The following is a 22,159-nucleotide window of genomic DNA, read 5'->3' as shown; positions in this document are numbered from 1 at the left end:
AACTTGGAGTCATCCGAACTTTGTACCATAGGGCCGATACCGTAGTCACCAACCCGGGGTTACCAACCACCAGGATCGCGAGGACGAGAAATCTCATGTGAACAACGCTATAGCGAAATGTGGATATCCCAAATGGGCACTGGATAAAGCTAATCGACCAAAAACTCACAAAACGAGCGAGTGGACGATGAACTCCCAAATAAAGGTCACGTAGTGCTACCCTCCATCAAAGGTACCTCTGAAGCCATTAAAAAGACCTTAGCAATTATGGTGTTAGTGTGTTCTTTAAACCAACCCGCACACTAAGACAAATCCTTGTGTCACCCAAGGACAAGACAGAAAAGAAGGACATTACAGGTCCGGCGCGGTATATCGCATCCCTTGCCAGGGCAAAAACTGTAACCGGACGGACAGTGCAAAGAAGCTTATTGGTGAAACTGAACGCTCCTTGAAAACACGGTTTCAGGAACATAGGAGGCCCAGTAGTACAGCATCAGAGGTCTCAACCCATATCCACATCGAGTCTCTTGGACATTTCGTAGACTCAGATAAAGTTCACATACTCGACAGGGACAGTAGGTGGTTCACACGTGGAGTCAAGGAAGCAGTTCACATCAAAGCCAACCAACCATCTCTCAACAAAGGCGGGACCGGTTCAAACTCTCAGGAGTCTACGAGTCTGTTATCAGGTCAAAGGTCAAAATATCACGACCTGATACAGTCACTCACTCGCTGATGAAAGATGGAGTACCATCTGAAAATTCCGAGGTAGGAATTAATTCCTTGTGTTTGGATCAAAAATTTAAATCAAAATCAACATGTTATAATGTTAAACGTACTAGTAGGCCTTTATTTATAGGGGATGGCTGCTTTGAGATTCCCGTTTTAGGTCTCCGCTTTTTAGATTTCCATGTGGCTAAAAACGGGGTCTCAAAACAACCTTCCCAATCAATCGCGTATCTACGATTTGGCGATTGGATGTACGTCTTGTTACTATCGTTCAAACCGTGGGGCAGATCCTGCTGACAGGCCAGGGAATATTACGCATTCGTTCTTTAATGGTATTTTTGTCTATTTTGACCACAATCAAAAGCTATGAATTTCATTTTTTTTTCATTTATTTATTAGTTTGATACTAGTTTTAGAGGCGATGTACGAATACAATGTATTCATGACATGATGATTTCTGTAGGGTTCAAATTTCCTGTGTTTTTAAATTATTACCTTTTTGAGTTTTTAGTGTCATTATATCGGAACACGTTAAAAATTCCTATAAAATATAACCAAATATAGTCATTTGTACAAAATTAAATAGGTTAAGGTCATATGTATCGCGTGAGATATACTATAGTATCTCACACGCGATCTCAATGGGTCATTGAATCCCCATATTGGATTATTATAACAATATAATGAACAGATTTCTTCTTATTGTTCTTAAAATCAATGACTGTGAAACTAGGACAAATGAATACGGACAAAAGTTTGCATTATTTTGGAGGTCAATTTTTAAAACTTAATAAACAGAAAGTTGGAAAAACAAACCATCGGTGTTTGGAAGATGGTTCAGCAGATATTAAGGGGCTGTGTAATAATTATGAGCCCCTGGGGAGGACAAAATTTCCAAAATGCGTGCCAACAAATGCTTGCCCCTCCTGCTTCGGCCTGCCAAAAATTACCCCCCATTCACGGCCTACTAACCCCCCCGAACAAATGATACTCACCAAACTTGCTTGCACCCCCACTTTCGGCTGGCCACCCACCCCCCCAGTTTACCTTCCACCAGGGCTTATGAATATTCCACAGCCCCGAAAATCTTTAAATACTTTTGTTCCCATGCACTTTTTGGCCCTATTTACACCGGTTTACACTGGTTACTTTTGTACTGATATTTTTACTGTATACATGTCATATTAATCATTCCTTTGAATATTTAGCAATATGAAATTCAGATTCAGTCTTATATCCATTGAATTTTTTGTAGAACTCTGGTTTGCGTGAATGGTACCCACCCAGCAAACACAAAAACGTTTTAAAAACGTTTTAAATAACTGGAAAGAAAAAAAGCAAGGTACACCAACTTGACGTGGGGGAACAAGTAAAATACAGACTAGGCAGTACGAAGTGGGGGAACAAAATAGGCATTAGAAGAAAAAGTGTACTAGAACAAGTGATGAAAATCATTGAGCACATAAGTAGACAAAACCAAACAACCAATATAGGCCTAAAACAGGCAAAGTTCGGTGCCGAGTGCCAAAGTTATATGGCCAAAAATTGCCAATTCCAGAACCCACGGAGGTGTCAGGAAAACAGTACAAAAGTACACTGGAGTGATGAAAATCACTGTGTACAAAGTAGACAAACAAAACCTAAAACTACATGGTGTAGTTTACAACCAAATACAAGACAGAAACTGAAGGCAAGTGAAAGGTAGCAAACAAGACAAGCCCAGAGCAACCAGCAACTATAAGCTATGTCTTTACTGTAAGAGAGCATGTTCACTACTGAGTGCTGTGAAGCAATATGCAAATTGACAACTCCAGAGGACAATAGAGTATTGTCCTTATTGACAGGATGTAAATGTCAAGAGGGGTCGCAATCAATAGAAGAGAAATAGATTGAAAAGAGGATCATTGGACTAAATAGGAAAAAAGTATCACTCAAACAATTAATAAGAAACCGCATCATCAGGTCCTATCCTGAGGCGCTTCAGAAGAGAAAAGATGACGCGGATTCAACATGGTTAAGACAGGACGGATTTGGGGATATAGACGAGAGACAAACAAGGGGGGTCCTAGGTCCGGAACCATGACGGCTGCAGGGGATCACCAGCAAAATCAGACAACGGCCTATATTGGTTGTTTGGTTTTTGTCTACTTATGTGCTCAATGATTTTCATCACTTGTTCTAGTACACTTTTTCTTCTAATGCCTATTTTGTTCCCCCACTTCGTACTGCCTAGTCTGTATTTTACTTGTTCCCCCACGTCAAGTTGGTGTACCTTGCTTTTTTTCTTTCCAGTTGTTCATATATTCAAGGTATCATTTATTGATCCTTGATGTGTTTTGTGTCCTCGTCCGTTGGATTCACCATTACCTACTTTGTCTGATTTTGCTGGTGATCCCCTGCAGCCGTCATGGTTCCGGACCTAGGACCCCCTTGTTTGTCTCTCGTCTATATCCCCAAATCCGTCTTGTCTTAACCATGTTGAATCCGCGTCATCTTTTCTCTTCTGAAGCGCCTCAGGATAGGACCTGATGATGCGGTTTCTTATTAATTGTTTGAGTGATACTTTTTTCCTATTTAGTCCAATGATCCTCTTTTCAATCTATTTCTCTTCTATTGATTGCGACCCCTCTTGACATTTACATCCTGTCAATAAGGACAATACCCTATTGTCCTCTGGAGTTGTCAATTTGCATATTGCTTCACAGCACTCAGTAGCAGTGATGCCAACGCCGCGCCTTAGGCGCACAATTGGGCTACTTGGCGATCACTTGCCGCTACTCAAAAAAGCATGCCGCTACTTGCCTAAAATTGGGCTACTTTTGCCAATCTCAAGCCGCGGCAATAATTTGATGTAATTTCCTTTCAATTTAGCCGATTTATAAAGGCTTTGAGTCTTTGAAGCTTCAAATTGCAATTTGAATGGGTTTTGTGACCATTTATTGATCGGTCAGTAATTTCCCAGTAAGTAGCCTACCGGAAGTTTTAAAGTCAAGTGCTTTTCCGCCCAATTGGGTGTTTTGCGTTCTAAGTTCGGGTAAATCCGCCCAAATATCCGGTATTGGGCGCTTTTTTGGAAGCTTAAAAATTGGGCTACTTGAGAATCGTTTACCGCGGCCTGGCGAGTCAATGCGCCGCGCCTTGACGCTGAAAAGTTTTGGCAACACTGCTCAGTAGTGAACATGCTCTCTTACAGTAAAGACATAGCTTATAGTTGCTGGACTTGCTGGTTGCGCTGGGCTTGTCTTGTTTGCTACCTTTCACTTGCCTTCAGTTTCTGTCTTGTATTTGGTTGTAAACTACACCATGTAGTTTTCGTTGTTTAATTTAATATTTTGTCGTCTGTCCCTGAAGAAGAGCAGTTTATCTGCTCGAAACGTCGGTTGATTTTTTTGTCTGTTAGGTTTTGTTTGTCTACTTTGTACACAGTGATTTTCATCACTCCAGTGTACTTTTGTACTGTTTTCCTGACACCTCCGTGGGTTCTGGAATTGGCGATTTTTGGCCATATAACTTTGGCACTCGGCACCGAACTTTGCCTGTTTTTAGGCCTATATTGGTTGTTTGGTTTTTGTCTACTTATGTGCTCAATGATTTTCATCACTTGTTCTAGTACACTTTTTCTTCTAATGCCTATTTTGTTCCCCCACTTCGTACTGCCTAGTCTGTATTTTACTTGTTCCCCACGTCAAGTTGGTGTACCTTGCTTTTTTTCTTTCCAGTTGTTCATATATTCAAGGTATCCTCTTGTATCATTTATTGATCCTTGATGTGTTTTGTGTCCTCGTCCGTTGGATTCACCATTACCTACTTTGTTTTAAATAAGTTATATTTTGGCTTTTGGTTTAGGTAAAAACGTTTTAATAACATTAAAATGTCGGGTTTTATAAAGGTCATGATAACGTTTTAAAACGTTTTGTATGAAAACACACTACAACAATATTTTTAAATGTTTTCAAAAAATGTTATTGTAAACTATTTTTACAAACATTTTTGCCAAATATTGTGTCAATACTTAAATAACATTATGTTAACATATTTGAACCCAGCAAACACAGAAATGTTCTTAAAATGTTTTTTTCAAAACCTTTTAATAACATTTAAATGTCGGGTTATATAAAGGTCATGAAAACGTTTTTAAAACGTTATTGAGAATATTTTGGGCAAACATTTTTCGCAAAATATTTTTTCAACTCCAAAATAACATTCTGTTTAGAATGTTTTGTATCAAGTTTTCAAGAATGTTTTTGGAATGTTATTAAAACGTTTTTATACCCTTTATATAACCCGACATTTAAACGTTTTCTGTAAAACATTTTTGTTTGCTGAGCAGTAGATCATCAAAAAATGTATTTTAAGGTTATGAAAACGTTTTATACTCTTAATATACCCTTTATATAACCCGACATTTAAACGTTTTCTGACAACCTTTTATAACCTTTTGCGAATGATGTCGAAAACGTTTTGTGTTTGCTGGACAGGGCGCACCGAGCCAGAGGTGCAAAATTTCCCACTCGTCCCGCTGCTAAAATGACTTTACCTGGACAAATGAGCTGAGAGCGCACAAATTTGGCAATTTTAATGCTGAAATTGGCCATAGTAAGGACAATAGATGTTATCCATGTTCTATAAGCTGCTACACCACATTTCGCCATACTGCATTCTAGAAACGCTTGCTGTTAGAATAAGAAAATTTTTAATGCTATATTATTGGTAGCTTCCTCTATAGTATTTTACTGACCATGGAAATGTACTGACACCGTGCGAGCATATGTCAAAATCGATATAATGTATTGTCCATATAGACACGCATTTATCATGTTTATTGTCGGATTAACAACAATTGAGCGCTATTATTATTAATACACATTAATGTTTTAGGCAAATACAATTCCAAAATATGGTACATTTTCTGCTTTTGCTTGTCACGTGGTAGGCCTATATTGAAGTTGCGATTATATCTTCAAATAAGTTTCAAATGGATTCCATCAAGACAAGTGGCCGAGTGGTCTAAGGCGCTAGGCTCATAGAGCATATCCAAAGCGGCGTGGTGCGCCGTGAGTTCGAACCCCGCCTCTGCCAAACTTTAAAAGAAGTAAAATTAAAATTTAACTTTTTTTAAATTCCATATTGGGGAAATGTGACTGGGAGAATTTATGTATGGCGTGGAGTGGTGTGATAAGCTGCATACCATATCAGCGACTGCTATGCCTTGTTTAGGACTTTCAAAAGAGGTACCTGCATGTGCAACCATGACTGTTTCAAAATAGCCCACCAAAGTCGCTAACTCCGAGGTACGGGAACCAGCGCCTTTTGCTAGAAGTCAATTTAATGATTCGTTTTATTAAAACCGTTAGGATGTCCATCGGTAAAATAAATGGTCGGAAAACATGTTCATCGGCAAATTTAAAAATTGCCCCAAATTAGTAAGAATCGTATCTGTGAGGAAATCATTAATTCTCTCAGTGTAAATTCGCCCCAAAATTTGGAATATTGGTATTACCTGGCCAATGCGTACGAAGCTCGCAAAATTGTGCATTTTTATTTTAGCGCAAAACACATTTATTGGGTTAAAAAGAAGATGTACACGGCAATTCTGGTTGTTTCTTTTCGGTTGATTTCTTTTCGGAATGTACCCCCTCCCTCATTGCTTCGATCACCACTGACGGCTTTATGTATTTCATAATACACTTCTAGTGCCCGTTTCTATTCATCGTTATGTATTCTTCTCCCGTGCATTATTTTCGCGAACTACCCTTCACAGCCCAAATTATATAAACCTGCACGCTAAACAATGCATTATCTAAAACCTGCACGCTAAACAATAGATTCTAGATAATACGTGCACGCTCAAATACTAGAAATACTACTTTCACATAACCATAAAGTAGAGTTAGGTGGCGCTTTAGACACAGAGATCACATAACTATATAATTGTCTGTTCGATATATATACCAACAAAAAAGTACAAATATACATTCTGTGGTGTTAAAATGGTATAGTTACAAACGGTGTTCTATAATAGTGTACAATTACCGAATAAGGTGCAACTCGCTAGACTTGAGTCCAGTCCTTGTTTACGGAGTTTAGGATTAGGGTTTAGGGTCGGGATAGGGCAGTCTTGTAATAAGACTAGTAGAGTTGCACCCTTGCAAATATCATTGTCATAAATTATGATTAATGACCTCAAATAAATCAAACATCAAATGAGAATAATCGAGCTTCTATTAATTAAAAAGGGCCAAAAACAGGTGGATCATAATTATACAAGATGACACCATTGCAAAATATTCAGCATTTTACAAATGAAATACATGTAGGCCTATATCTAAAATAACATAGCCGGGCCTGGGAAACACACACTAGCGCATAATATCATGATCATGCTTTATATATTATAGGCCTTCAAACACATGTGTTTGAAGGCCTATGATAATACTGAACAAATTGTTAAATCCCAATGTCGTGTGTTTTAATATAAGTAGTTCAAATTATAGAGCTATAAAGTCCAGTTGATATTCACCGTAGTACTAGTCTGACATCTAAATCGATCGTTTCCAACTGGTTCAGTACTCTCTGTGTTCGAAACCACAATATTAAATGATCACAACATAAAGTCAAGTCAATTAAACCATGCGTGAATAAGTTACCTAAGTATGACGTATGGCGCAATCGATACCATTGATTACAGGGATTGATTTTCTTTACCAGTTAAATGCTACGTAGCTGGTCAATGTCCTGACGGTGTTTTTAAAATGTAAGATATTTTCCTAATATTAAAACTAATATAATGAATGCAGCAATTAATATTGCCTATTGTTTTAATAGGCCTACACTCAGTGTATGACGGATAATGTACTCGTAGTAATGCATTCGTCAAGATAATTGCACGTGCCATGGAGTTATTGCATTTAGCTTTCGAGCCTATCGGCTCTCAAGCTAAATGCAATAACTCCACGGCGCGTGCGATTATCTTGACGAATGCATTGCACTCAGTTCATTATCCTTATCATAATGGTCCATACCTGCAGATAGGCCTACAATAATCAGGTATATGGACTAATAATTAGTAGGCCTATATAATAGGATGTGCATGGAAGAGTAAGTTATCTGGAGGTGGTTTATGGACTTCTGGTAAAAGGCATGTGTAGTTTGTAAAGGCCGGCATACACGATGCAATTTTTCAAGCAATTGCCTGTTGCACAGACCTTGGAAAAAGATTGCTCCGTGTATTTTGGATTTGCAAGGAATTAATCCCCCAAGCATCAGGCAAATTAATCCCCCGAGCAACAGGCAAAAAGGTAGAGACATGCTCTACTTTCAAGGTTTTTGCATGCAATCTAACCTCCTCCAGCCAATCAGCTGAATGAACACTAGCTGGTCGCTGCATTCATTTGGGAAATGTAGGGACCAACTTGATTCACCAACATTGTAATGCATGTGTGCACATGGTATGCTACATTGTAGGCCTATGCTGTTGTTACCCCTGGGTTGTTACTGTCAAATTCTTGCTAGTCAAATAAAACATGGCCAAAGCAACACATATGGCCCAAAAAGATAAGTTGTATAGACATACACAGGACGGCGATCTTTTGCTGTCTAGACAGCACAGGTGCCATTTTGATATGATTATGAAAATCATTAACCACTATAGGCCTATGTTTTGAGTATATCCCAAAATCTATGAGCACGCTCAAGGAATTGCAAGGCCATACATTGCTTCGTGCATTTTGCTCAATTGCTTAGCTTCATGGTCAGTGAGCACATAATCTCACCCTCTAAGTAATGGGCCTTGCAATGGAAATTGCCTCGTGTACGCCCACCTTTATATGTGTCAAGAAAGGCCCCATCTCCCTTGATATATTTGGAGTTGTACATATCTATGTACATGTTGAGCTTTATCATGCATTTTTGGGGGGTTTTGCTGACTATATCGTGGATGTTATAGAGTTTATTGTAAAGAGCATTTCTTTCTTTTGTTGCAAGATTTGGTTGTGGTCATGTGACGTGAATCTTAGATGACAAATTTCATTTTTGGTTTTCAGAGTCTAATGGTACCCATTTTGATTTGAGTCTGAAAGGAGCAATTTTGTTTTTGTTTTTAGGCAACGAAAAAAGAAAACCCTGTTCTACGGGCCCGACCGACCCAGAGTTTGAACAAATTGGGAAAACAATTTTACCTGTACAAATGAATGCCGACCCAAATTTCGGAAATTTCAGGAACAAAAGTTTTTATTTGTATTTTCTCAAATTGCAAATTATTTAAAAATGTTGGTGATTTTTGGGAAAAAAAAAAAAAAAAGAAGAAAAAAAAGGCCGACCGACGTAGAACAGGGTATCTTTTTTCGTCAACTTATCGTGCATGATAGAAGATACTCTCATTTTTCTTGCAAAATTGGTGTGTGACGATGTGCGTTCACACAATTTGTAAACCGTCTAAAATGGTCTATATAATATAATGCGAACTATGCAAATTACATAGGCCTATGATAAAATGCCACTTTCGTATGATTATGCACATAATTATTATACAAGCCAAAGATCATCATTTATGGGTCATTTCTGTTCTTAGTCTCCGGCATTATGTTGACAAACAATCCCTTCTTCTCCTGCAGTCTCCATCTCCTTCCTTTGTCCTACTGATTCCTTCCCTTTTCCCTCCTCTGTCTATTCTTCACCCTTTTCATCCACCTTATTCTGTTATACTCCTTGCATGCAGTGAAATGTAAATGAAAGTCTTTCCACCCGACACCATCAAACTCTAACGGACTTTTCTCTGGCCTATTGTCATACTCCTCATCCACATCTCCCCTGTTCTTGCAATACCACCTCACTACGAGCAGCATTAATTCCCTCAAGTGTTACCTCATGCTCCTGCATCGACTTGCTTCTCTCCTCTATTTGGCCCTCTAACTCACTCAGTCTCCTCTCCCTTTCCTTCAACTCTGCCTCCCATTCCGTTAAATCTGTCTGTCTCCCTCGGAAAACCTGTTCACAAACCCCTTTCTCTGCCTTAAACTTCTCCCGTCGCCTCTCGACCTTAGCTGCTTCATTATCTAATTCGGCAGCTCTACCTTCCAACGCTCTACTCCGTATAACACACTCTGCCTTCTTCAAGTGCAAGCCTTAAAATAAGCTTCTTTAGAAACAAAAAATTACGGGAGATATTCATCATCTTCTACCCGGTATCCAAAGATTTATCGTATGAATATAGCAGTAAAACTGTTGTGGCGGGACGGCCGATTGCCAAGGAACAAGACGAACCTTTGTTCTAGTTGAACTGTCTCGATGTGTATATAAACATAAGACCTGGTCAGACTGTAATTTGATTATGAAAGTCAGGTGGCCGGGTTGACACCAGTCCCTTAATAGGAACACGAAAAGTTTTGCATGAGACTAGGGCAAGTCGTGGGGGCAGAACCCCACCTTTGATATCTTTTACAAGCAGAAGTGCATCTAAATAATATCACGTAGTATTTGTCTTCATTATCTTCAACAATATTTTATTTACGTAACTCCAGACTACAACATACAGGATTCAGTCACACCCCTATACAATGCATCCCACTCCTACAATGGCTTCGGTCATACTACTCAGCTAGCACCCTCACAAACGGGTCCAACGAGTAAAAGAAAGATTACCACGAGGAAGACTGGCAGAGCCCAGCCATCGCGCGCTCTGATTGGATACGGAGATAATTGATTGAATACGTACGCCGCGCTGAATGGCTGACGGAGATCATTAATTGAACCGAATATGCGCAGCCGGGTGATAACTAATTGAACCGAACATGCGCAGAGCGCCCATACATACGGGTTCATTTCTCCGTACAAGAAATCCAATTTCAAGGGATACACGCGATTTGGGGATAGGAAAATGAAAAGACAATTACCCTAATATAATATTATGTTTTGGCTTGATTTACCAATACCGTTTCACTGTGTTACACGTGTATTGATCCCGGGTATTGATTTAGTTTCCTTGTCTGTACAAAATAATTATTTCCCAGGCGTCGTCGATGTGTATCATATAAAATATGTGTTTAGAAATATGGCCTTGCCAAACAATCTTCTCCCCCACCCCCTTGCATGCCAATAAATCTTTGTCACCACCCCTTTAAACACCATGCCAGATTTGGGAGCCAAAATCAAAAACCTGAAATTGTCTAATCATGTGATGCGAGTGCAGCGAGGAGAAAATTTTACACACTTTAACGTTTTTCTAATACACCTAATATCTTTGTCACGCTTGTCCCCACCCCTTATTGGCCTGCCAATATATCGTTGCTCCCCCCTCTCTATAATTTAACACATAATTTTTGCACCACCCCTTGCACCATGCACCACAAAAAAACACTTGCATGTATACTGTTTGTCAATTGGTATTATCATGATTATAGGTCTCTCTTATTCAAGATAATTACTCCACTTTTTTGTTTAGATTTGAACAGACACATAAATATCGCAGTAAAACAATAACACAATCTCCTGATTTCATTTACAAGGCGTAAAAAGGCCTATTCAGTGATCCCAGCGAATGTGTACTAAAATAGAATTGTGTATAAATTTCCTAAAAGAAGGATATGTCATTAAAATTGTCATTTGGTATTTTTGAAATGAAAAAATTTGCCCCCCAAAAAAACCGATGAATTTAAACAGCAGTATTGACAAAGTCCTGTTCAAATACATATGTAGCTAATTTCTCTACTTAAAGGAGTATTTCGTGATCCTAGGATCCTCTTTTTATGACATTTTTCAGTACATATCCACGAAAAAAGCATATTCCCAAAATTTCAGTAGATTCCGATTTTGCGTTTGCGAGTTATGCATGATTATGTGTATTACACTGCTCCATAGACAATACGTTGTAATTTCGTTCTGGTGCACCAGAACGAAATTCAAATTTCGCGATATCTTTGGTTACCGAATTAATCTGCAAGAAATATTTTGTAAATAAACATTATGTAGCCAGAGTATTTCAGTGATATAAAAATTTCAATGGGATGAGGCTGTGGATCACGAAATGCCCTTTTAAGGATACGATACACGATTTACCGACAAGTTACTCATTTCGGAATGCGATCATAAATTTTGAACATGTATGTGAAATAGCTTCAACAATGGTTCGCTGCATAATGGTCAAAACAGATTACGGATTCAGGCTAAATTCAAAATTGTGATGTGTCATGTCAAAAGGAGACACTTTTGGGCAGGGTCGTTAATGGAGAAATAGCCAAAAATCTGGTCGTTTTTTCACAAGTTGGGTTTGTTGCGAATTTGTGATGTTATTAATGTTTAAAATATTGTCTGATAGTATCAAACCGGAATGTAACTGGCATCTGGTATTTTTTGAGACATTTTCCAAGGTAATTCCTACTCTCAACATTGTCAATAATATTTTCGAAGGCCGATATCTCAATTTACAATTTTATAATACCATAACTTACGAATTCAATATCTTCGCTTAGGAATGTCCGATTTCATTGGGGAAAACGGTGTTGTGGAGCAAAATATCTCTATGTTTAACATTTGTAAAAACCTCAAAATTGATAACCTGCCCAAAATAGTGTCTCCTTTTGACATGACACGTCACAATCGGTATAAAACGTTTGGTTTTTAATCGATTACAAAAATTCATTTTTGTCATTAAGAAAATTGTGTCTGGCGTGAATTACACCACAATTTTTATTCCTGGGGCTCTTTGATTTCTTCAAATATTTTCTTATAATGATAGAGTGAATCCCCTGGCCCTCTATAATTACGCACAAAGGATCGCCTCCCCTTAAGTAGAGAAATTACAGATTCATGTAAAATGTCTCATTTTTATTTATTTTATTTTATTTTTTGTCTTTTTGAAGACCAAATACATAGCTATTAAAATAACAAGTATACTTTACAAGTGACTAAACAATATTAAAATACATAGCTATTGGTTTAACCACTATACCAGGCTAAGTTAACACATCTATGGCACTAACAAAGATGCCAAAATTTGATTTTTTTTTACGATCCTGATGAGCATATCACTGAAGAGTATCAGAAGTGACAAGGTTACAGCAATTGTGATGATGATAATGCAGCAGGCGTCCTGTTGCCATGGTGCGTATCCGCCATATTGGCTGGCTACAATAAATTGATGGATCGGACTAGAAACCCAAGTATTGTTTGCTCAAGACAGGTGAAAAAATGCAAAGGGCTTTAATACAACGCTAAAATATATGCGTGCATGCATGCACTCTGTTTAAAAGCTTCAGTTTAATGAGGTGACATTTAACAAAGTAAAAGACATGTCATTTACATTGTAATATCGTCATCATTACACAATATTCACAATAATTTTAAAAAAAAGTATAGTAAATAACTATACTAGTATTTCCATTAATAAACTACAGCAACCTTATTGATTTGCTCAATGTAAAATCTACTAAAAAAAGTACAAAGATCGTTAGTTTTTGAGGCATTGCAATAAACGTTGATCATAAATTAGTTAATTAATTAATTATTAATAGTTTAATTTTTGTACTTCAATATACAATTGCATGTACATAATAACTCAGAAAAGGAGAAAGTTCTATCAACGTACAATGTTAAGACCAAGGAGAGAGACAGACAGAGAAAAAGAGGAATAGAGAGAGGGAATGAGACCCTTTTTGCGAGTAACTCCGGAGTTTGGTAAGTCTGCATTAGTCGGACAAAACGCTGGTTAAAAATTCGTTGGTTAAAAGATTTTGATCCAACGTCAGTTAAATTTACTTTGGTTGAGTAACATTTAAACAACAGTTGGCTAAAATGTAACCAACATTGGGCAATTCCATTTAAATCCACACTACCCCTGTGGAAGATTTTGTTCATATCTTCCACAGGGAAGTATGAATTTCAAATGGAATGAGCACATTAGGCAGTTCCAGTTGAATTTCATACATCCCTCTGTGGATTATTCAGGTTGAATCTTTCTCAGAGGATGTATGCGATTCAAACAGACCTGCCTAATGTGTTCATAATTCATACTCCCCATGCGGAAGATATTTTAAAAATCTTCCACAGGGGTAGTGTGGATTTTAAATGGAATAACCCAATTTGGGAGAAAACATTTACAAACCATATTAACAGAACATTGTGTTGTTTACTTGGTAACCAATATGAGCACATTTCAACTTCGTTCATAATAAGGTCTTTTTCTAACCAATTGTTGGTTAACAGGTGAACAACAGAGTGGTCTGTTAAAATAATCTCACCCAATATCCCAGCAAACACAAAAACGTTTTAATAACGTTTTAAATAAGTTATATTTTGGCTTTTGGTTTAGGTAAAAACGTTTTAATAACATTAAAATGTCGGGTTATATAAAGGTCATGATAACGTTTTAAAATGTTTTGTATGAAAACACACTACAACAATATTTTTTAATGTTTTCAAAAATGTTATTGTAAACTATTTTACAAACATTTTGCCAAATATTGTGTCAATACTTAAATAACATTATGTTAAAATGTTTGAACCCAGCAAACACAGAAATGTTCTTAAAATGTTTTTTCAAAACCTTTTAATAACATTTAAATGTCGGGTTATAAAAGGTCATGAAAACGTTTTTAAAACGTTATTGAAAATATTTTGGGCAAACATTTTTCGCAAAATATTTTTTCAACCCCAAAATAACATTCTGTTTAGAATGTTTTGTATCAAGTTTTCAAGAATGTTTTTGGAATGTTATTGAAACGTTTTTATACCATTTATATAACCCGACATTTAAACGTTTTCTGTAAAATATTTTTGTTTGCTGAGCAGTAGATTATCAAAAAATGTTTTTAAGGTTATGAAAACGTTTTATACTCTTAATATACCCTTTATATAACCCGACATTTAAACGTTTTCTGACAACCTTTTATAACCTTTATCGAATGATGTCGAAGACGTTTTGTGTTTGCTGGGATTGGTTACATTATAACCAGCTGTTGGATCAAATTTAACCAACTGTTGGATAAAATTTAATCAACTGTTGGATAAATTTTAACCAACTGTTGGTTAAATTTTAACCAATGAAATTAAAATCGACCAACGTTAGTAGGCGTTTTACCAATGTTGGGAAATATGAGTTAACCAACGATTTTTGAAGCAGCATTTCGATATAGAAACTCAATCTCACTTACCGTTTATGTTGGCGTAACATGTTAAAACACAAGTCAACAAGACTACCAAGTAGTTCATCATTAGTAGATATAACACAGCTGCAATATCCATATCTGTGCGTTAAACAGTGCTACTCAAGTACAAACATCCCTCAGCAATAGTTCAGTGAATCTTGGACTGGCATTCGTCTAGACTGTGTATAGGCCTACACATTCGAATAATGTAATAGCTTTATTCGTTCGCCTGTTATTGTGGTTTCAAGAGTCATATATGTTTCAAGCGGTTGTTCACTGACGAAATATCCGTTGAATTCCTATCAGCGGATGTCCCCGATTGCGACAGGTGCAAAATAATTATTCGCAAATTCTGCTACTTTTTAAGATAGAAATGTCACATTTTTTCAAATGAATTGTATGTGAAAATTTCAATACAAACAAACATGTTCAGTATTAACTCTATAATACATGCGATAGACCTTTATTATGGTGATGAATGTGAGAATAAAGCAACTCGACCACGGTGAAATAAAACGAGTGTCTGCAAAGTGCAAATTCATTAAGCTTATCGATCATACTTGACAACTTGTTAATTAAAACTGCAGGCAATACCGAGCTCCCTATACATAGAGAGCTCAGATCTTGAGTCTCGACCAATTATTAATAGTTATCGATATAACAGTAACTAATAATTATGAGCAGCAGGGTCAGAGATCAATCAATAATTTCGTTAATTATAAATTTAGTTACATAAACAAAGACATGAGATATTTTATTACATTTCCACTGTTATCATTATTGAATTTATTTGGTGATACTTTATCACTGGTCAAATAAACAAAAATATAAACAAAAATATCGAAGGGAATTTTTAAAACTTTTTTAACTACAGAAAGACATCTAAAGCCGAAATAATAAAGAAGATGATGTGATATTTTCTCCCAAATTTGTACTATAAATAATAAAAGCAATGAGTGTCATCGACAAAAATTAATAATATTAACGTTATCAATCCTTTCTAGTTTCTCCTTTTTTACTTATTTAAAATATAGGAATGGGCTGTCTTTAAATAGCAGATCCAAATATTTTTTTAATGTTTTCTCTAGACGAGAAATTGTTTTCTCTGTAGTAAATAGTGCTATCATCATTACTATCAGAGGTAGTTCTACTTCATCCACAGTACTATTAGAGGCATTTCTACTTCATCCACAGAATGTAGGTCTAATTCATCCACAGTGCTGTCAGGGGTAGTTCTACTTCATCCACAGTGTTATCAGGGATAGTTCTACTTCATCCACAATGCTATCAGGGATAGTTCTGCTTCATCCACAGGGCTATCAGAGGTCGTTCTACATCATCCACAGTGCTATTAGAGGCATTTCTACTTCATCCACAGTGCTGTCAGGGGTAGTTCTACTTCATCCACAGTGTTATCAGAGATAGGTCTACTTCATCTACAGTGCTATCAGGGATAGTTCTGCTTCATCCACAGTGCTATCAGAGGTCGTTCTACATCATCCACAGTGCTATTAGAGGCATTTCTTGTGGGAGCACGTGTGGCCGAGTGGATAAGGCGCCCGACTCATAATACATAGGTTGTGAGTTCGAGCCCCGCTCGAACCAACGTGTTGTGTCCTTGGGCAAGGCACTTTATCCTCATTGCCTACTTGGGGGTTGGGTTGGATTGGATGTTTGTATAGTTGTTTGTTTCAATGTTGCAATATTGGCGCTGATTAAGCTGCTGCCTGCAAATTGCATTGTGTCTGTTTAGTTGTGTTTAATGTACAATTCTAGCAATTTGACCTGCGGGTCACCATTAGAGTTTGAAATAAAAACCTTCCTTTTTTTATACTTCACCCACAGTGCTGTCAGGGGTAGTTCTACTTCATCCACAGTGTTATCAGAGGTAGGTCTACTTCATCCACAGTGCTATCAGGGATAGTTCTGCTTCATCCACAGTGCTATAAGAGGTAGTTCTACATCATCCACAATGCTATTAGAGGTATGGCTACTTCATCATACACAGTACTATCAGGGATAGGTATACTCCACAGAGCTAACAGAAGTACAGGGTGAGTCAAAAAAACTGCAATAGAGCAAAGAATCGATATTTATGAAAGAACCAAATCGAACTTTCACAATATTGAAATATTCTATAAATGCTACACTCAATGGCTACCTTCTGTGAAAATATGAAGTGAATCGCAACTACCGTTTAATTTTGATGAGTCCTTTCGTTGCGATACCCAATTTCGTTATTTGTCCACGAGGTACCATGTATTTTGAATGAGAGCACACAGTGCGCGGTAAAGGCACCATCTAAAACTGACTTTAACTTAAATAAGGTTGATTTTTGCGTTAATTTAATTTCTTTTTTCTGTTCAAACAAACTTTCTAACATTACTTTAAGTCCTTCATACCTCACTCGACTCCAACTCCAGTTTTTTTAATCCCAATATGTACAACTTACTGGATATTTTGTAATTCACTCCATTTCAATTTGCGCGCATTTCATTTTGACATTTGAAAAACCCGCCTGCAAATTGGTATGTTTTTGATAGAGAATAAACATCTTTAAAAGTAAAGGTAAAATGATGTTTTTTCTCCTTAAACAAGACCACGGGCAATATCACTCTGGATGCTCCATTTTATTTTAATGCCAATGAGGTTAAGAAAATGGCAGTTGTTCCAAAACTACCTTACACAGAGTGGGCTGACATTCAAATTTTAGATGTCTCTTGGACAAACATTAACATTGGGTAGCGCTGTAAAAATGTGTCATAAAAACAAAACGGTAAATGCTAATTCCTTAATTTTTTCACACAAGGTCACTGATGGATATACCATATATAAAATGTTTTCAAACCTAAAAAGTTCAACTTGGTTCTTAAGTAAAAAGGGATTCTTTTCTCTATTGCACTTTTTTTGACTCACCCTGTAGTTATACTTCATCTACAGTGCTATCTAAGATAGCTCTGCTCTACTTCATCCACAGTGCTATCAGATGTATAGTTCTACTTCATTAACAGTGCTATCATGGGTAGTTCTACTTCATCCATAGTGCTATCAGAGGTAGTACTACTTCATTCACAGTGCTATCTTATAAGAGGTAGGTCTACTTAATCCACAGTGCTATCAGGGATAATTCTACTTTATCCACAGTGCTATCAGAGGTATTTCTACGTCATCCACTATACTATCGGGGCTGGTATACTTCATCCACCACATAATTATAAGGAGGCACAGTTTCGGGACATTGTTCTGTTATTATCAAATTTATTGGGATTTGATATGATATGTCCTAAACCTCGTCAGCAATTGATATTCGTCAGAGCTGAAATGCACTTGCAATGTACCATTTTTTGCAAATGGGAGGAGCTTAAAATATTGCTCTTAAAAATGGTACGTATTCAGAAAGTTTGAATGGCCCCAACTAGCGTCAAATGTTATAAACTTATGTACAAAAACAACTGTGCGGATTTTCAATACTGGTTGACCAATGAACTCACTCTGGTTATTTGTGCATATTAAATTTATAACACTTTAGCCCCAGGGGGCCATTCAAACTTTCTGAGTACGTATCACTTTTAAGAGCCATTTGTTTTTCAAATGCTCCTCCCATATTCAAAATTGGTACATTACAATTGCATTACTATCATATGTGGTTCAGTACATATCACCTCAAACTGCAATAAATTTGATAAAATCAGAACAATGTTCAGAAATTCAGATATTTTACTACCCACAAAACTCAAATTCAGTCTCCTTAAATCCGCCATTTTAGGCTAATGGAAAGCACATTTTCTATCAAATCATTTGACATCATCTCCCGACACACCGCAATAAATATTTAACCCGTGCGGTTTATGCAAACATCTTTCAGTCTTGGCACTTCATGAATAAATATCCCATATTTAATGTAATGTCAAGTCTGTATTAAACGGCACCTTAAATAGTTAAAAAGGAATAACTATTTATGATACAGCTAGATCTAAACCTTTATGTGAAACGGCAAATTTGGAAAAATCACTACAATGCTATCTACAGTGATATCCAAGGTTGTTCTACTTCATCCACAGTGCTGTCAGAGGTAGTTTCTCTACTTCATCCACAATGCTATCAGAGATAGTTCTACTTCATCCACAGTGCTATCAGAGGTAGTTCTATTTAATCCACAATACTACCAGGGCCCATTCAGGTGTAGTTCTACTTCATCCTATCTACTACCTGAGGTAGTTCTACTCCATTCACAATGCCATCAGAGGTAGGTCTACTTCATCCACAGTTATATCAGGGGTAGGTATACTTAATCCACAGTGCTATCAGGGGTAGTCCTACTTCATCCATAGTGCCATCAGAGGTAGTTCTACTAAAGTTGTTCCACTTCATGCACAATGCTATCAGAGGTAGTTCTACTTCATCCACAGTACTATTAGAGGCAGTTCTACTTCATTCACAGTGCTTTCAGGGGTAGGTCTACTTCTTCCACAGATCTAACAGAGGCAGTTCTATCTGTGGTAGTTCTACTTCATCCACAGTGCTATCAGAGGTAGTTCTACTTCATCCACAATACAATCAGGGGTAGGTCTTCTTCGTCCACAGTGCCATCAGGGTAGTTCTACTTCATCCACAGTGCTATTAATGGTTAAGTTCCATGATGAAGACAAATCCAAAATTCTATCCACAGTGCCTTCTGAGGTAATTCTACTTCTTCAACAATGCTATCAGAGATATGTATACTTCATTGATAGTGCTATATCAGAGGTAGTTCTACGTCATCCATAGTACAATCAGAGGTAGTTCTACTTCATCCACGGTGCTATCAGAGGTTGTTCTACTTCATCGAAAGTGCTATCAGAGGTAGTTCTACTTCATCCACAGTGCTATCAGAGGTAGTTCTACTTCATCTACAGTGCTATCAGAGGTAGTTCTACTTCATCCACAATACAATCAGGGGTAGGTCTACTTCATCCACAGTTCTATTTCCACCACAATACTATCATAGGTTGTTGTACTTCATCCACAGTGCTATCAGAGGTAGTTCAACTTCATATACAATGCTATCAGAGGTAGTTCTACTTCATCCACAGTTCTATTTCCACAATACTATCATAGGTTGTTCTACTTCATCCACAGTGCTATCAGAGGTAGTTCTACTTCATATACAATGCTATCAGGTGGAGTTCTACTTCATCCACAATGCTATCAGGGGTAGGTCTTTTTCATCCACAGTGCTATTAGAGGTAGTTATACCTCATCCACAGTGTTATGTAGTTCTACTTCATCGATCCATAGTACAATCAGAGGTAGTCCCATTTCCGCCACAATGTTTATATCATAGGTTGTTCTACTTCATCCACAGTATTATCAGAGGTAGTTCTACTTCATTCACAGTGCTATCAGTGGTAGTTCTATATACTTCATCCACAGTGCTATCAGAGGTAGTTCTACTTCATCTACAGTGCTATCAGAGGTAGTTTTACTTCCTCTACAGTGCTATCAAAGGTAGTTTATTTCATCCACAATACAATCAGGAGTAGGTCTACTTCATCCACAGTGCTATCAGAGGTAGAACTACTTCATCCACAGTGCTATCAGTGGTAGTTCTATATACTTCATCCACAGTGCTATCAGAGGTAGTTCTACTTTATCTACAGTGCTGTCAGAGGTAGTGTTACTTCATCCACAATGCTATCAGGGGTAGGTCTTTTTCATCCACAGTGCTATTAGAGGTAGTTCTACTTCATCTACAGTGCTGTCAGAGGTAGTTCTACTTCATCCACAGTACTATCAGGAGTAGTTCTACTTCATCCACAATGCTATCAGGGGTAGGTCTTTTTCATCCACAGTGCTATTAGAGGTAGTTCTATTTCATCTACAGTGCTGTCAGAAGTAGTTCTACTTCATCCACAGTACTATCAGGAGTAGTTCTACTTCATCCACCATGTTATCAGGGGTAGGTCTATTTCATCCACAGTGCTGTTAGAGGTAGTTCTATTTCATCCATAGTGCTATCAGAGGTAGTTCTACTTCATCCACATTGCTATCAGAGGTAGTTCTACTTCTACAGTGCTATCAGAGGTAGTTCTACTTCTACACTGCTATTAGGTAGTTTACTTCATCCACAATACAATCAGGGGTAGGTCTACTTCATCCACAGTGCTATCAGAGGTAGTTCTACTTTAGCTACAGTGCTATCAGAGGTAGTTCTACTTCATCCACAATGCTATCATAGGTTGTTTTACTTCATCCACAGTGCTATCAGAGGTAGTTCTACTTCACCCATTGTGCAATCAGCGGTAGTTCTATTTCCGCCATAGGTTGTTCTATATCAGCCATAATACAATCAGAAGTAGGTCTATTTCATCCACAGTGCTATTAGAGGTAGTTTTACGGCATCCACAGTACTATTAGAGGTTAAGTTCCATTATGAAGACAAATCCAAATTTCTATCCACAATGCAATCAGAGGTAGGTCTACTTCATCAACCACAATATTATCAGGGGTAGGTATACTTCATCCACAGAGGTAGTTGTACTTCATCTACAGTACTATCTAAGATAGCTCTGCTCTACTTCATCCACAGTGCTATCAGAGGTATAACTACTTCATTAGCAGTGCTATCATGGTCATCCATAATGCAATCAGAGGTAGCTTCCACCACCACCACGATACTATCATAGGTTGTTCTACTTCATCAACAGTGCTATCAGAGGTAGTTCTATCTCATCTACAGTGCTATCAGAGGTATATAGTTCTACTTCATCCACAATACAATCAGGGGTAGGTCTACTTCATCCACAGTGCTATCAGAGGTAGTTCTACTTCATCCACAGTGCTATCAGAGGTAGTTCTACTTCATCCACAGTGCTATCAGAGGTAGTTCTACTTTATCCACAGTGTTATCAGAGGTAGTTCTACGTCATCCACAGTGCTATCAGGGTTAAGTTCGATAATTATGCGGAAAAATCCAGAGTGCTATCTGAGATAGATCCACTTCATCCACAATGCTATCAGAGGTAGGTCTACTTCGTCCATAGTAATATCAGGGGTCTACTTCATCAACAGTAGGCCTACTATCAGGAGTAGGTCTACTTCATCCAATGTTATCAGGGGTAGTTCTACTTCATCCACAGTGCTTTCAGAGGTGGTTCTACTTTATCCACAGTGGTATCAGAGGTATTAGAGGTAGTTCTACTTCATCTTCGATGCTATCAGGGTTAGTTCTACTTCTTTATTTGATATATTTGTTTATATATATATATGCGGCCGAATCCAGGCAACACATAATAGTGGCGCAGATGCTACTT

General features: G+C 37.5%; 1 long non-coding RNA gene across 1 annotated transcript in view; it reads right to left on the bottom strand.

Moving 5' to 3' along the window:
• The window catches only part of LOC140171936 (uncharacterized), a 65,191-nt gene extending 49,791 nt beyond the window's left edge, over nucleotides 1-15,400 (bottom strand). The window contains exon 1 of the long non-coding RNA XR_011861661.1: nucleotides 14,874-15,400. This is a non-coding gene — a long non-coding RNA (uncharacterized lncRNA). The remainder of the gene's footprint in view (nucleotides 1-14,873) is intronic.
• Between the last annotated feature and the right edge of the window lie 6,759 nt (nucleotides 15,401-22,159).

This window comes from Amphiura filiformis, chromosome 15 (assembly GCF_039555335.1).
Source record: "Amphiura filiformis chromosome 15, Afil_fr2py, whole genome shotgun sequence".
Classification (NCBI taxonomy): Eukaryota; Metazoa; Echinodermata; class Ophiuroidea; order Amphilepidida; family Amphiuridae; genus Amphiura; species Amphiura filiformis.
This window is presented reverse-complemented; position numbering and strand designations above follow the sequence as displayed.